Raw genomic sequence first — 16,360 nt, 5'->3', positions numbered from 1 at the left:
GTGGTGTGCTCATACTACACTTCTGTACATTTTTGTGTACAGATCCAGGTATTTGATCGGTAGTAGCTGTGCGGGTCGTCGCGGTGGAGACTCAAGGTAAACCTGTTACAGCATTCGCAGGCCTCGGAGTCACCTTCATTTGTACTTATTTCCATTTATTCCTTTTGTTTCGGAGCAGTGATGTATTTATTTTGTGTAACTATTCTTAGAAAGGCTTGTGACTTGTACCACAGGTTTTGCGAATTGTAATTTGTTCAGAGTAATTTAATTTAACGTTAGTAAATATCAATGTTATTTCAGTTTATGTTAGGCTTACCTAGTTTAGAGACTAGGTGCCATCACGATCCCTTTGGAGGGATTTTTGGGTCGTGACATATTCCATTGTAATTCATCCCAAAATTCAATAAGAATTTCCTCTCTCTTTCTCTACAAGATTGTTCTTCTTGTTATAAAAGAATAAAAGAACAAGAGCAATATTGCAGAGAAAAGTAGAGAGAGAGAATTCTTATTGAATTTTGGGATGAATTACAATGGAATAGAACCCTCTATTTATAGGGAGAGGGTGGCTTAGCCACCAAGCAATGAACCCTAAAATCTCTCTAAATATAGACATTCACCATAAATATAATTGTATTTATAACACTTCCCCTTGAGTGTCTATTCAACAGATAATGTGCCTCGTTAAAACCTTAACTAAAATAAAACCCAGTGGGAAAAAAATTCTAGAGAAGGAAAAAGAGTACACATATCTAACAATACGCCTTTTGGTTGCCTCGTTAAAAACCTTGCAAGGAAAACCCGGTGGAACAAAACCTTGTAAGGAAAAAAGAGTGCAACGCGCATTAACTCCCCCTGATGAGAGCATCAATTCACATCCTTAAACATTTGCATTCCAATCTTGTGCACCATCTTCAAAAGATCTTTGGTAGAGATTTGATGAACAAATCAGCCATATTAACTTGAATGAATATATCGCACCTTGAAATCATCATTCTTGATAGAGATGAATTATCTTCATATGATCTTGTTGGAATCTTCAGTTCAATTTCTTCACATAGAGGTGAAAACTCTTGGTATCGTATTATCATGCCTATAGTTATAGCAAGATACATTTGTGCACAAATTGCACTGAGGAAGTAGTACTTCTAGATCAAGAATTGTATATGCTTCAAGCGATTTAAATCCTTCAAGGATTGTCATATAAGTCATACAATAGACTTTAGATGCATATCAAGTTTTCATGTCATGCTAGACATACAAGATATCGAAAACTGATTGCACATACCATTGACTTTATACTTTCAAGTGTTTGAACTACATGTCCAAAACTACATGTCTTTCATATGAAACCAATTCTATTTGAATTGTTTCTCTAGACTTAAGATCCTCATATATATTTAGTGCTATAATCAATGTCTTCGACAAACATTTTCATATCGGTTCCAACCTCCTTATTTTTCATAAAGACATAACATAGAGATCTCTTCATTCATATATTCAAGTACCTGAATCTCTCCTGAGATTTATGAAATGTTATGTCATGTGATCTTCTAGTCACTTGCCTCCTTATCATGATCATTTTGATCATTTGCTCATCTTCTTTATCAAGAAGTTTATTTGAAACCGATTTGTCTATACGCTTCAAGCGTACCATAGACTTTGTCCTTCTAGGACTTAATATGAGCATTTGCAATGAGAATATAGTTACTTTCTTTGGGCCAGCAAATGCGTTTGGCATGCTTTGCAATATATTGCAGATGAATTATCCTTTTATGAACTTCAAGTTCATATTATCTTATTCGAGGATCTAGATGTACAAATGATAATTCATTCCACGTAACTTTTTCTCAACTGTTTATCATGTCTCCCCCTCATGTTAGAAAAACTAACTTGTTTCCTCTACTTTGAGAATCCATCTTTATGTGTTATGGTGTTAATCAAAATATACACCGCACATCAATAATAATAAGATGAAATTATTTGGTTCCTGACCATGAACCACTTGTGAGGGGAGAAATTAAAATACTTTCATATATAACCTATATCAAACTGATATATATAACTTTGTTCTCATAAGCAATAGTCTAGCTATTAATTGGAGGCACTCAATAAATCATTTTGCTAAACCAGCTGTGATGTAGACCAACTTATCAAGATGAACTTCTTGAGTAGAAAATCTGGAATATGCTCTAAATTAAATTATTGAGCAAGTTACCTTGCAAACACCATGTTGCGGGTTAATAATAATCGCACATGCAACCATCTCATAGATGCATCTTATGTGGTATACATGGCAGGTGAATGGGCCCATATTCACCTTTGATATTTCCAGCATTCATGGGATTCAATCCTAATTTTAGTTGATCTATTAATTAATGAGAACAAGCAATGTAAGAGAATTCGTAAAGAACTTTCTAGTTATTTAATATTTACCCATGTGAATTCTCTTTTATTCTTGCACATCATACTTAAATTAACATGGCTAAACCAATTATGCCAACTGAATAAATTATCAATATTGATAAAGTTTAGATTTACACCATGACGTGTGCAATTATCAATAAACTCCAAGTTTATTATGATATGGGTTTTTATATCAATAAACTTCTACTTTATTGTGGCATTCTTTTGTTTGTGTAGTACAAACTGGAGAATAAAGCGGGTAGCTTTTCACATACATATTACCCAGCTACAAGTTGTAGTAATAGAAGATATTAAATCTTTCCTTTATTTATAGTCTCAATATAATCAATCACTTTCTCGTATACTTTGGAAACTGCATAAGTTTCTTTGAGACTTACTACAATACAATACCTTATTGGTAATCAATTGTTGTGACGACCCAAAGGGTCATCACCTGTTTCCTCATTCGTTCTGTGCTTCCGAGGCCTTGGAAACCTCACTTTTGGTTGCCTCGATTTGCGTGCGCACTCCGGGCGCAAAGCCGAAAAATTTTTATGTTAAAATATATGAATCCTGTGAAAAATTTGGTGAATTATGATATTAATATTGATATAGTTGACTTTGGTCAACATTTTGGGTAAACGGACCCGGACCCGTGATGTGACAGGCCCCGGAGGTCCGTAGAAAAATATGGGACTCGGGCATATGCCCGGAGTCGAAATCCGAGGTCCAGAACCCCGGTAAAAGAATCTTTTTGATAAATTATTTTCTGAAATTAATAAGGAAAAATGGAAATGAAAATGAGTTAGAAAATATAGGTATCGGGCTCGTATTTTGGTTCCGACGCCCGGTACAGGTCTTAAATATGCGTTAAGCGCTTCCTGTGTAATTTGGTCGAAATCGGACGTCGTTTGACGTGTTTCGGACCTAAATAGCTAAAGTTGGAAGTTTTTGAACTTTGAAATGAAAATCATGAGTTTTGAGGTTTGATTCTTTGATTTTGATGTTATTTTCGTGATTTGATCGCTCGAGCAAGTTCGTAGGATGATATTGAGTTAGTGTGTGTGTCTTGTTGGGAGCCCCGAGGGCTCGGGAGTGTTTCGGAGGTGGTTCGGGGTGTTTTACACTAAGGAAAGTTAGCAGATTTTCTGCAATTTTTGCTCAGGCCTTTTCTTCTTCGCGATCGCGGCCTTAGGCTCGCGTTCGCACTGCTCATGGTGTTCCCCTTCTACGCGTTCGCATCTCCATAAGCGCGATCGCGTAAGTCAAGTTCAGGACCCAGAGACTTCCTCTTCGCGTTCGCAGTCAGATGTTCGCGAACGCATAGACTTGCTGCTCCCTCCATCGCGTTCGCGAGGCCTTTTACGCGTTCGCATAGAACAAACCTGGACCCCCCAGCATTTTCTTCTACGCGTTCGCCTTCCCCTTCACGGGAACGCGATGCCTGCCCATTTTCCTTCATCGCGAACGCGACCGGGGTGTCGCCAACGCGATGAACAATTTTGCCCAGTTATTTTAAAAGCCTAAAACAGTAGCCATTACGGGATTTTGCCATCTTCTTCACACGAACCTCTCTCTCAAATCCTCCATAGACGAAATTCAAGTTCCCTTTCCTCCACAACTCGTTGGGTAAGTAATCCTAACATCGTTTCCTCATTATTTTATCATCTAATCACTAAATTCTAGGCCTAAAAACATGAAATCAAGGTAGAAATTAGGGCTTTTGGGTAGAGTTAGGTTTTTGAAAATTTTGGGCGATTCAACCTCAATTTGGGGTCGGATCTTGAAACAAATTATATATTTGAACTCGTGGGGTTATGGGTGATTGGAATTTGGTCCGAGCCTCGAGTTTGGACCATGTGGGCCCGGTGTCGGATTTTGCTATTTTTGGAAGAATGGTAGGAAATTCATTTCTAGGCTATGGGATTATGTTGTTGAGCCTCATTTGATATTATTGAATTAATTATGATTAGATATCATTGTTTCGGAGTCGAATTCTAGAGGAAAGGCGGTGTTAGAGGCTTGATTGCTATTTTCGGACCGAGGTAAGTGTTTGATCTAACTTTGGCTTGAGGGAATAGGATTAGAGTATCATAAATGCTATTTGCTAATTGATCGAGTACGGTGTATAGGCGTGGTGACGAGTGTCTATACACCGGAGTCTAGCATGACCGTGGGTCTTTGTTTGTACTTGTTTTTGAGATAATTTGGAACTCTTCTAAGCTACAACATGTTTTTCTGCAAATGTGAAGAGTTTGAGGATAAGTTGTGAAGTATTAATATTTTGGAGCATTGGCTCGAGTGTTAAATACCATTGAGTAAGAAATGAACGTATTGAAAAGAGTTGTGATTAATCCCTTGCCGAGATGGTTTGATTACAGTGAGTAATGCCCTTGCCGGGTTGTGAAAGATATTGTTATTGTTCCCTTGCCGGGACTTGGTTGTTACTTGTGTTATTCCCTTGCCGGGATAGTTCATATTACTTGTTTATTCCTCTTGCCCGTTTGGTTCTGACTGCTGTTTGGGTGAGGAAGAGTGAAATTGCATGAAGGGTCATTCCGTGCTATTCTTGATTATAATTGCACGAAGGGTCATTCCGTGCTATGTTTTGACTATTTATGCACGAAGGTACATTCCGTGCTCTGATTTGATTATATTTGCACGAAGGGTCATTCCGTGCCTTGAGATGAGAGCTACGTGAGGGAAAGCACGAAGGGTGATGCCGTGCATTTTATTTGATTGCTTTGGGTGAGATTGAGAGTAAAAGCACGAAGGGTGATGCCGTGCAACTATTGAATTTCTTATTCTTTGATAATTATTGTTGTGCCATGTTTCTTAATTACGCTGATGAACTTTATATCCAAATGGTACTTTCCCCACAGCATGTTTCCCTCCCTTTTAACTGTTTAGTTTCGGTATTTTCTTTCCTTTTGTTGCATATTTGTATATAAAAATTGTACAGGTTGGTTCGGTAGTCCTGTCTAGCCTCGTCACTACTTCGCCGAGGTTAGGCCAGGCACTTACCAGCACATGGGTCGGTTGTGCTGATGCTACACTCTGTGCATTTCTTTGTGCACAGATCCAGGTGCAGCTTTTGGACAGCAGCAGTAGGATTCTTATCCGGGAGCTATCTTCAGTCCAGGGACTCTCGAGGTAGCCTAGCTGGCGTTCGCAGGCCGAAGTCCCTTTCCTTATTTCAGTTTGTTTTCATTGTACCGAAACAGACATGTGTATTTCTTTCATTCAGACTTGTTGTAGTATTCTATAGTAGTCCGTGAGCTAGTGACACCAGATTTTGGATAGGGATGTGTTTCAAACTTCCACATTTTTATATCTTTTGTTAAACTTAAAGTCTTCCGCATTTCTTTAACTGTTGTTAGTATATTATGTTGTTGAGGTTGAATAGCGAATGTTTAATGTATGGCTGGCCTAGCTCCGTTAGTAGGCGCCATCACGACGCCCGATGGTGGGAAAAATCCGGGTCGTGACAATTGTGTTTCTCCAAAATAGTAATAATTGGCTCTTCCAAAGCTCTCAATTAATTTGGTACTACCACATATTCATCAACATCCATATGGTGAATATCTCTTTTAAAGAGAAAGTTATACCATTATGGTTATGGTCAAAATTATATGCAAGATCTGTTTCTCACATTACCGTTATCTTTTAATAGTCACAATGCCAAAATATTTTGGCGTACAATAAGTACGTGGCCAATGACCATTTATGCCATAATAATGACATTATTTTCTTATATCATCTCAAACCTCCTTCTAGAGGTGAGTATGGTATATTCAATACCAATAGCACGTTCATATTCTTACAAGAATGAATATGTCTTCATAAATCAGATGTTGTCACATTCCCATCATGAATGGACCATAATCATCTTTATGTGCTATATAAAATCTCATGTCAAATCGATGACAGATATTACTTTCACAAAGTGAAGGATTATTTTGAGAATTCTTATTATTCTCATTATCACAATGATGACGATTATAATTTCGTCTATTGCCACGTCCACATCCATTGATACCTTCACGGTAATAATTTTGTCTTCTTTTCAGACTTATCACATACTGCTATCACATTCTCTTAAGGGAATGAGAATGGAGCAAATTCAATGGGACGGGTTTTCACTTCTTGTGTTCACGATCATACATGACTTTGATCATGGCAAGAAATAAGTATTTTACCACTTCAGGTGGTTATAATTTCTCACTAACTCCATTAGAGTTATAATCAAAATTTATTGTCTTTGCTTGTATTTAAAATCAGATTATAGAATTTCAAGAATTTAAAAGAGAAAAATAAAGTAAAATACTTACCTTAAATCCAGAATTTAATCATGAAGGAAGTTCATGGAATAATTGACAATCATTATGTTCAATCCCAAAGCTTCTACTCAATTGGTTAGAGTCTTGTGCTGATAACGTATTATGAAACAATAAAAGAAGAAGAAGAATATTGCAAGGAAAAGTAGGGAGAGAGAATTCTTATTGAATTTTGGGATGAATTACAATGGAATAGAACCCTCTATTTATAGGGAGAGGGTGACTTAGCCACCAAGCAATGAACCCTAGAATCTCTCTAAATATAGACATTTGCCATAAATATAATTATATTTATAACACTTCTACTTTTATTGTTTCATAACAGTTTTTATAAATGCATCGACTAACATGATGGGCCGTGCATTGCACGGGTATACCAGTCTAGTATGGGATACCAATCTTTGGACTCAAACTGAACTCATTTTATGTTCCCTTGCTCATTATAGTAGAAATTTTAAACAATTAAAAATCGTATTTATTGTTTCTAGCCAATTAACCGTAACACACGTTGGTCATTTAGATTAGGCTACAATTTTGGGATTTTCTATCCAATTGCCTAAATTAAAAGATTATCTTTCATTCTCTTTCTTCTCTTTTCTTACCCAAATAAAAAAGATCTCATTCTCCTCTTTTCTTCAATATTTTATACCAAATGTCCATGTCTCGTTTTGAAGAGTTTAGCAGTGCCATTTCTACTGTAGTTAAACATGCACTTCATGTTGTGATATTTTTCAAAAATGGACAAATGTTCAATCATGTGTCAACTTGCATGGGATGTTCAAAACATGTGGCAACTTGCATGGGAAGTTCAAAACAAATGTCATACATTTGGCATGCTTAAAGCCTCTCAAGTAGCCTATAAATAGGCTTTCAAATAGTCATCATGCATCAGCACATTTTCACTTTGCCTTTTTCGTTCCTTTTCTTCCTCCTTAAAACATTTATAGTCTACTTTGCTTTGTTCACTCTTTTAAAATAGCTGAGTTTGTAATTTACTATTTTGCTGATTCATGTATCCTCCCTAATAGAGGTAGGCTTGTTTAATCCTGGGGAAATATTTCACATTGCTGAAATAGTTTCTTAGGACAGTGCCTAATACGACTCAAGCCAGCCCGTGTATCCGTACACAAATAATATTAATGCAATATTATTATCATTAGTTTTCGGTTTCCCTACGCTTCATACATTTTGATCCACTGAAATGACGTGGTTCTGAAAAATTCCTCCGTTTCACAAGTGTGGACGTAATCTGACGCATACAAGGGAATACCTGTTGATTTCATATCAATCAGTTTATAATCCATATAAATAATTTATACATAAAAATCAAAATAAGTCTGATAATTTTAATCGGATATACAACAATAGCATTTATATATGAGTTATAACATTTATACACACATTATACATTACATAAATAATATTTATTTTAAATATAAAATATTTGTACTACAAAGTCAATATACAATGATAAATGAAAAAAGGATCTGCAACTTCTGCCACATATACAATGATAACATTTATACACACACTATACATGCAAAGGAAAACACTAGTAGGTCACACAAAAAGTTATAGACAACTATATATATGCTAGAAAATGATGCCGGTGCTAATGTACGGGCGCGGCATAGAAAGGTTGTTAAATTAGCCACAAAATTGCAGGGAATCAACTTATTCGAAAGTATGAGTTTATTTTTGTGAAACGGATGAGTTGGTCATTTAAAAAAGAAGTCTATATCAACCATTCCAAAACCATCTCTAAATGAATTATACCGTGATTCATAGCTACGTGCTCTAATCCTCTGAGCTACAGGCCCCACCCTATCTCCACCGGATTTGTTCCCGAGAGTACCCAAAAAAAAGGAACATTTCGATCTCCCCAGCCATTTCGGGTTAAGAAGATGTAAAAGCATGTTATTCTCTATAAGAATGGTGTGTTCCGAGGTAACAAAATGGCAGAACATAAGTAGCTTAGCAACAATCACATATCAAAATCCAAATAAATACTGAAATAAATAAATATATAGTTGAACAATGGAAGGATAACCAAGCACAAAGGAAAATCTGGAACTATTGCTGTCACGACCCGGATTTCCCACCCTCGGGAGTCGTGATGGCGCCTACTATTAGGAGCTAGGCAAGCCAATTATTTATTACCTCTTTTAACAAACCTCGACATTATTGAAAACAACGAAATACTTAATAGAAAAGCGAAAGTCTTAAATATAAATAAACTGAAAGCGATGCGGAAGTTCAATACAACTCTACCCAAGAACTGGAGTCACCAACTCACGAACGTCTAGAGAATGCTAAATACAATGTCTGAATAAAAACATAGTTTTGTTTGTTCCGGTGCAAAGGATAATAAACTAAAGTAAAGATAGAAGAAACTCCGGGCCTGCGGACGTCAGCAAGGCTACCTCGGTGTCTCTGGACTGAAGTCAGCTCCCAAATCTACTAATGCTGTCCAAAAGCTGCTCCGGCACCGTGATCTGTGCAAAAAGATGCACAGAGTGTAGCATTAGCACAACCGACCCCATGTGCTGGTAAGTGCCTGGCCTAACCCCGGCGAAGTAGTGACGAGGCTAGACCGGACTACCAAACAAACCTGTGCAGTTCAATATATATATGTATGCAATATAAAGGTATACAAAAATTAACCAGTCAAGGGGGAGGGGGAGCATGCTGTGGGGGCTGTAACAGTTCAGGTATAAAATCAATAATTAAGGAATGAAACAGTACAATTACAATAGCAACGAGAGTAGGAAATCAACAGTTGCAAGACACCATCCTTCGTGCTTTTACTCTCATTCTCACCCAAACAATCATATAAAGTGCACGGCATCACCCTTCGTGCTTTACCTCATAAAATGATGGCACGGAATGATCCTTCGTGCATAAACACTCATATCATGGCACGGAATGTTCCTTCGTGCATTAGTAATCATATCATGGCACGGAATGTTCCTTCGTGCATTAGTAATCATATCATGGCACAGAATGTTCCTTCGTGCATTAGTATTCATATCACAATCGTGCACGGCATCACCCTTCGTGCTTTATCACTCGTCCTCATCCAAACAATAATCACAAACAATGGGGCGAGGGAATAGACAAACAAAATAGGAAATCCCGGCAAGGGAACAATAACAACAATTTAAATATCCCGGCAAGGGAGAAAAGTCTACCAAACAGCAAAACATCCCGGCAAGGGAATAACCAATAACTCACTAGCTTTCTTTCATTTCTTACTTCACATCTCACTATATCACTTGAGCCAATGCTCCCAAGAATCTTACAATCTCAGATACCTTTTCAATACGTATTACAACCAAGCCACTACACCACGAAAATCAAATGATCATAATGCTTTTCACATGTTCTTTACAACATATAGAAATTCTCAATTAACATGGAATCCACAACAAAATCATGATAATCACCCTTTAAGGACTCACGGTCATGCTAGACACCAATGTATAGATACTCGTCACCATGCTTATACATTGTACTCGATCAATTAGCAAGTAGCAAACAAGACTCAACTCATATTCCCTCAAGCTAGGGTTAAACCAAACACTTACCTCAACTCTACGGCCAATTCAATCCTCAACAACCGCTTTCCCTCTCGAATTCGGCTCCAACTCAACCAAATCTACGCAATAATGACTTCACGTTATCAATATGTGCTAAACAAATCGAACCCAATGTCTAATTATAGCTTTTGCATCCATTTACCCCAAAGGTCAAAAATGCCCCCGGGCTTACATGGTCAAAACCCGAGGTTCGAATCGAAACCCGATTACCCTTTCCCCCATGAACTCAGATATATAATTTATTTTGGAATCGGACCTCGAATTGAGGTCCAAAACCCCCAATTTTAGAAAACCTAGGTTCTACACAAAATTCCCAAATTTCCCCATTAAAATCTTTGTTTTGAAGTTGAAATTATATTTAAAGATGTTAAGGAGTAAAGAAAATGAGTTAGAAATCACTTACCAATCGTTTTGGAGAAGAAGAATCGTTTGGAAAATCGCCTCTTATGTCTTGGGTTTTGAAAAAGTGAAAAATGACTGAAATTCCCGACCTTATATACCCTCTGAAGAGCCAGCGCGGACCGCGCAAAAATGGAACGCGGCCGCGCTGAAGAACTGTACAAATACCACTCTCTGAACTCTCCAGCGCGGACCGCACAAAGGGGAATGCGGCCGCGCTGGTAGACCTGGGAAATGCTGGCTCTCTGAAGTTAGCTACGCCGACCGCGCATGGATGACCGCGGACCGCACTAAGGCGACCGCGTCCGCGCAGCACTCATCGCGGCCTGCAACTCCCTGAACCTGCAACATCTGCTATTTCTAAGTCTAAGACCTCCCGGGGCCTACTCAAAACTCACCCGAGCCCTCGGGGCTCCAAACCGAACATTCACATAACTCCAAAAACACCCTACGGACTTACCCATGCGATCAAATCGCCAAAATACATCAAAACAACGGATCAAGCCTCAAAACTCATGAATTCTTCCCAATTTTCGTAAAACATCAATTTTTCTTCCATTTTAAGTCCGAAACACGTCAAACGACGTCCGATTTCAACCAAACTTTACAGAAAGCGTTTAAACCATATATAAGACTTGTACCGGGCGCCGGAACCAAAAATACGGGCCCGATACCACAGTCTTTTAATCAAATTTCATTTCCAGTTCCCTTGATAAATTTCAGAAAAAAACAATTTCTTTTAAAAATTCATTTCTCGGGCTCGGAACCTCGATTTCGATTCCGGGCATACGCCCGAGTCCCATATTTTTCTACGGACCCTCCGGGACCGTCCAATCACGGGTCCGGGTCCGTTTACCCAAAATGTTGACCAAAGTCAACTTTAATTATATTAATATCAAAATTCATTATTTTTCACACAGAATTCATATTTAAGCTTTCCGGCTACACGCCCGGACTGCACACGCAAATCGAGGCAACTAAAAATAAGGTTTTCATGGCCTCGGAAGCACGGAATGAATGAGAAAATAGGTGATGACCCTTTGGGTCGTCACATTCTCCACCTCTAAAACAACCGTTCGTCCTCGAACGGACAAAAGAAAGAAGTGCCTGAGTCGGGAAAAAGATGAGGATAACGGCTCCGCATGTCAGACTCGGACTCCCAGGTCGATGCCTCAGGAGGCTGACCTTTCCACTGAACACGCACTGAAGGAAAACTCTTCGACCTCAACTGTCGAACCTGCCGATCTAGAATAGCCACCGGCTCCTCCTCATAAGACAGATCCTTGTCCAACTGGACAGTGCTGAAATCTAACACGTGGGCTGGATCGCCTTGGTACCTCCGAAGCATGGACACATGGAAAACTGGATGCACGGCTGACAACCTAGGCGGCAAGGCAAGCCTATAAGCCACCTCTCCCACACGGTCGAGAATCTCAAATGGGCCAATGAACCTAGGGATAAGCTTGCCCTTCTTTCCAAATCTCATCACGCCCTTCATAGGCGACACTTGGAGCAATACTCGCTCACCAACCATGAAAGCCACATCTCGGACCTTGCGATCTACATAGCTCTTCTGCCTGGACTGAGCTGTCCGAAGCCTATCCTGAATGATCTTGACCTTGTCCAAGTCCTGCTGAACTAGATCTGTACCCAACAATCGAGCCTCTCCCAGCTCAAACCATCCCACGGGGGATCGACATCACTTGCCATACAACGCCTCATATGGAGCCATCTGAATGCTGGACTCATAGTTGTTGTTGTAGGCGAACTCTGCTAAAGGCAAAAACTGGTCCCACGAACCTCCAAATTCTATAACACAAGCTCGGAGCATATCCTCCAATATCTGAATAGTCCGCTCGGACTGTCCGTCCGTCTGAGGATGGAATGCTATGCTCAACTCAACCTGGGTGCCCAACTCTCACTGAATTGCTCTCGAGAAGCGCGAGGTAAACTGCGTACCCCGGTCCGAAATGCTAGATACCCGCACCCCATGAAGGCAAACAATCTCTCTGATGTAGATTTCAGCTAACCTCTCGGATGAATAAGTGGTCTCAACAGGAACAAAATGTGCTGACTTGGTCAGCCTATCAACAATGACACAAATCGCATCAAACTTCTTCCGGGTCAACGGGAGTCCGGTAACAAAATCCGTAGTAACCCTCTCCCACTTCCACTCGGGAAGCTCAATCCTCTGAAACAGTCCACCAGGCCTCTGATGCTCGTACTTAACTTGCTGACAGTTCAAACAACGAGTCACATATGCAACAATATCCTTCTTCATCCTACGCCACCAATAATGCTGCCGCAAGTCCTGATACATCTTCGCGGCGCCCGGGTGAATAGAATACCGGGAACTATAGGACTCCGCCAAGATCAACTCTCGAATCCCATCAACATTGGGCACACAAACTCGCCCCTACAGTCTCAAGACACTATCATCATCTAAGGTCACCTTCTTGGCACCTCCACGCTGCACCGTGTCTCTCAGGACACACAAATGGGGATCATCAAACTGCCGATCACGGATACGCTCCAATAATGAAGAACGAGCAACCGTGCAAGCTAACACTCGGCTAGGCTCAGAGATATCCAACCTCACAAATCGATTGGCCAAAGCCTGAACATCCAAAGCAAGCAGCCTCTGGCCGGAAGAGCATAACACCGGGGCTGGGCCCCACCTCCCTCGACCACATCCTTGGAACGGTCAGCTGCTAGCTGGCCTCTACCTCTGGCGGTCCGAGCTCCACCTCTATGATCCCTACTCCACCTCTATGACCTCTACCCCCGCCCCTAGCTGGCTGGGCGGCCTGTGGATCACCTGGTGCCTGAATCATGGGGCGAGGACCCTGCTGCTGAGAACTACCCAAAGCTCGAGGGCAAAATCTGACAATGTGACTCGGGTCACCACAACCGTAACAAGCCCTTGGCTGCTGAGACTACTGACCTTGTTGACCTGAATGTCCTCCCGGGAAACTCTGAAGTGGCGGTGCACTGATGGGAGTTGGTGGTGCACTGAAAGACTGCTGATCAGAATAATGCGGCTGAGAACCACTACCGCCTGAAGTACCATGAGAGACCTGGAGAGCTGACTGAAAGGGCCTCGAAGGATGGCCTCTACCATAAGAATATCTACCTCCAGACGAGGTACCACTGAACCTACCTGCATGACGGGGCCTCTTATCTGACCCATGACCACCTCCCCGTGCAAGAGCCATCTCAACTCTACGGGCCGCGTTGGCTGCCTCCTGAAATGAACTCTCACTCCCGGCTCCCATAGCCATCTGGAGACGGATCGGCTGGATTAACCCATCAATAAACCTCCGCACCCTCTCTCTCTCGGTGGGGAGTATCACAATAGCATGGCGAGCTAGATCAATGAACCGGGTCTCATACTGCATGACTGTCATAGAGCCCTGCTGGAGCGCTCGAACTGCCTGCGAAGAGCCTCTCGCTGAGTAACTGGGAGAAACTTCTCCAAAAACAACTCTGNACATATGAAATAACTCTGCGGGTGGTATGCCCTGGGGTCCCTCTCCACTCCAAACGGGGCAAATCTGGCAAAGCCAAGGTCACGGGCTTGGCGTGACAATCCAAGATAGCATGATACGGGGACAACCAATCCATCCCTAATATAACGTCGAAATCCACCATGTCTAAGAGCAATAAATCAACACGGGTCTCGAGACCCTCAAACACTACCACACAGGAACGATGCACTCGGCCGACCACTATAGAATCACCCACCGGTATAGATACATAAACAGGAATACTCAAAGCATCACTAGGCATGACCAAGTATGGTGAAAAATAGGATGACACATACGAATACGTAGACCCAGGGTCAAATAGCACTGAAGCATCTCTATCACAGACCAGAATAGTACCTGTAATAACTGCATCTGAAGACTCAGCCTCTGGCCTGGCTGGAAGAGCATAACACCGGGGTTGGGCCCCACCTTCCTGGACCACATCCTTGGAACGGTCGGCTGCTGGCTGGCCTCTACCTCTGGCGGTCCGAGCTCCACCTCTATCATCCCTACCTCCACCTCTATGACCTCTACCCCTGCCTCTAGCTGGCTGGGCGGCCTGTGGATCACCTGGTGCCTGAATCATGGGGCGAGGACCCTGCTGCTGGGAACTACCCGAAGCTCGAGGGCAAAATCTGACAATGTGACTCGGGTCACCACAACCATAACAAGCCCTCAGCTGCTGAGACTGCTGACCCTGTCGACTTGAATGTCCTCCCCGGAAACTTTGAAGTGGCGGTGCACTGATGGGAGCTGGTGGTGCACTGAAAGACTGCTGATCAGAATAATGTGGCTGAGAACCACTACCGCCTGAAGTATCATGAGAGACCTGGAGAGCTGACTGAAAGGGCCTCGAAGGGTGGCCTCTACCATAAGAATCTCTACTTCCAGACGAGGTACCACTGAACCTACCTGTATGACGGGGCCTCTTATCTGACCCATGACCACCTCCCTGTGCAAGAGCCATCTCAACTGTACGGGCCGCATTGGTCGCCTCCTGAAAAGAAATCTCACTCTCGACCCCCATAGCCATCTGGAGATGGATCGGCTGAATCAAACCATCAATAAACCTCCGCACCCTCTCTCTCTCTCAGTAGGGAGTATAACAATATGGCGAGCTAGATCAATGAACCGGGTCTCATACTATGTGACTGTCATAGAGCCCTGCTGAAGGCGCTCAAACTGCCTGCGAAGAGCATCTCACTGTGTAACGGGGAGAAACTTCTCCAAGAACAACTCTGAAAACTGGTCCCAAGTCAGAGATGGCGACCCTGCTGGTTTGGCTAAACAATAGTCCCTCCACCAAGTCTTGGCGGATCCAGACGAAAAGTGGCGAAGTCGACCCATTGGTCTCCACAATACCCATAGTCCGAAGAACCTCATGGCAGTTATATAAGAAATCCTGGGGGTCCTCTGAAGAAGCACCGCTGAATGTGGTGGTGAAGAGCTTGGTGAACCTATCCAGCCTCCACAAAGCATCTGCGGACATAGCCGCTCCATCGCCGGTCTGAGTCACAATACCCCGCTGAACTGCCACAGCCGGCTGAACCACTGGAACCTGAGCCTGGGGAGCTACCTGCTCCGGAGTACGTATGGCAGGAGTTTGAACTCCTCCTCCACCCTAAGAAGTGGCTGGTGCTACTGGAAGCAAACCCGCTCGAGAGACGCTCTCCATAAAGCCTACCAACCTGACCAAAGCGTCCTGAAGAACTGGGGTGCCTATAAACCCCTCTGGGACCGGAGCTGAGCCCACCGGAGCTGCTGGGGCTGGAACCTCCTCGTCATAATCAACCTGAGGCTCCACCTCTGGGACTGCTGCTTGAGGCTGAGCTCTGCCCCTGCCTCGGCCTATGGCACGGCCTCGGCCTCGCCCTCTGCCCCTCGTAGGAGCTGCTGCTGGGGGCTCGGCTGCTGCGTGGTAGAAGAGGAAGCACGTGTTCTCGCCATCTGTGAAAGAACAGAGTAGAGAGACAATCAGTATTTGAGAAACAGAATCGCACGATAAGGAAGAACAAAAGTGAGATTTTCCTAACTTTGTAGCCTCTGGGGGATAAATACAGACGTCTCCGTACCGATCCCTCGGACTCTACCGAGT

Source organism: Nicotiana attenuata, unplaced genomic scaffold (assembly GCF_001879085.1).
Source record: "Nicotiana attenuata strain UT unplaced genomic scaffold, NIATTr2, whole genome shotgun sequence".
NCBI classification, from domain to species: domain Eukaryota; kingdom Viridiplantae; phylum Streptophyta; class Magnoliopsida; order Solanales; family Solanaceae; genus Nicotiana; species Nicotiana attenuata.
This window is presented reverse-complemented; position numbering follows the sequence as displayed.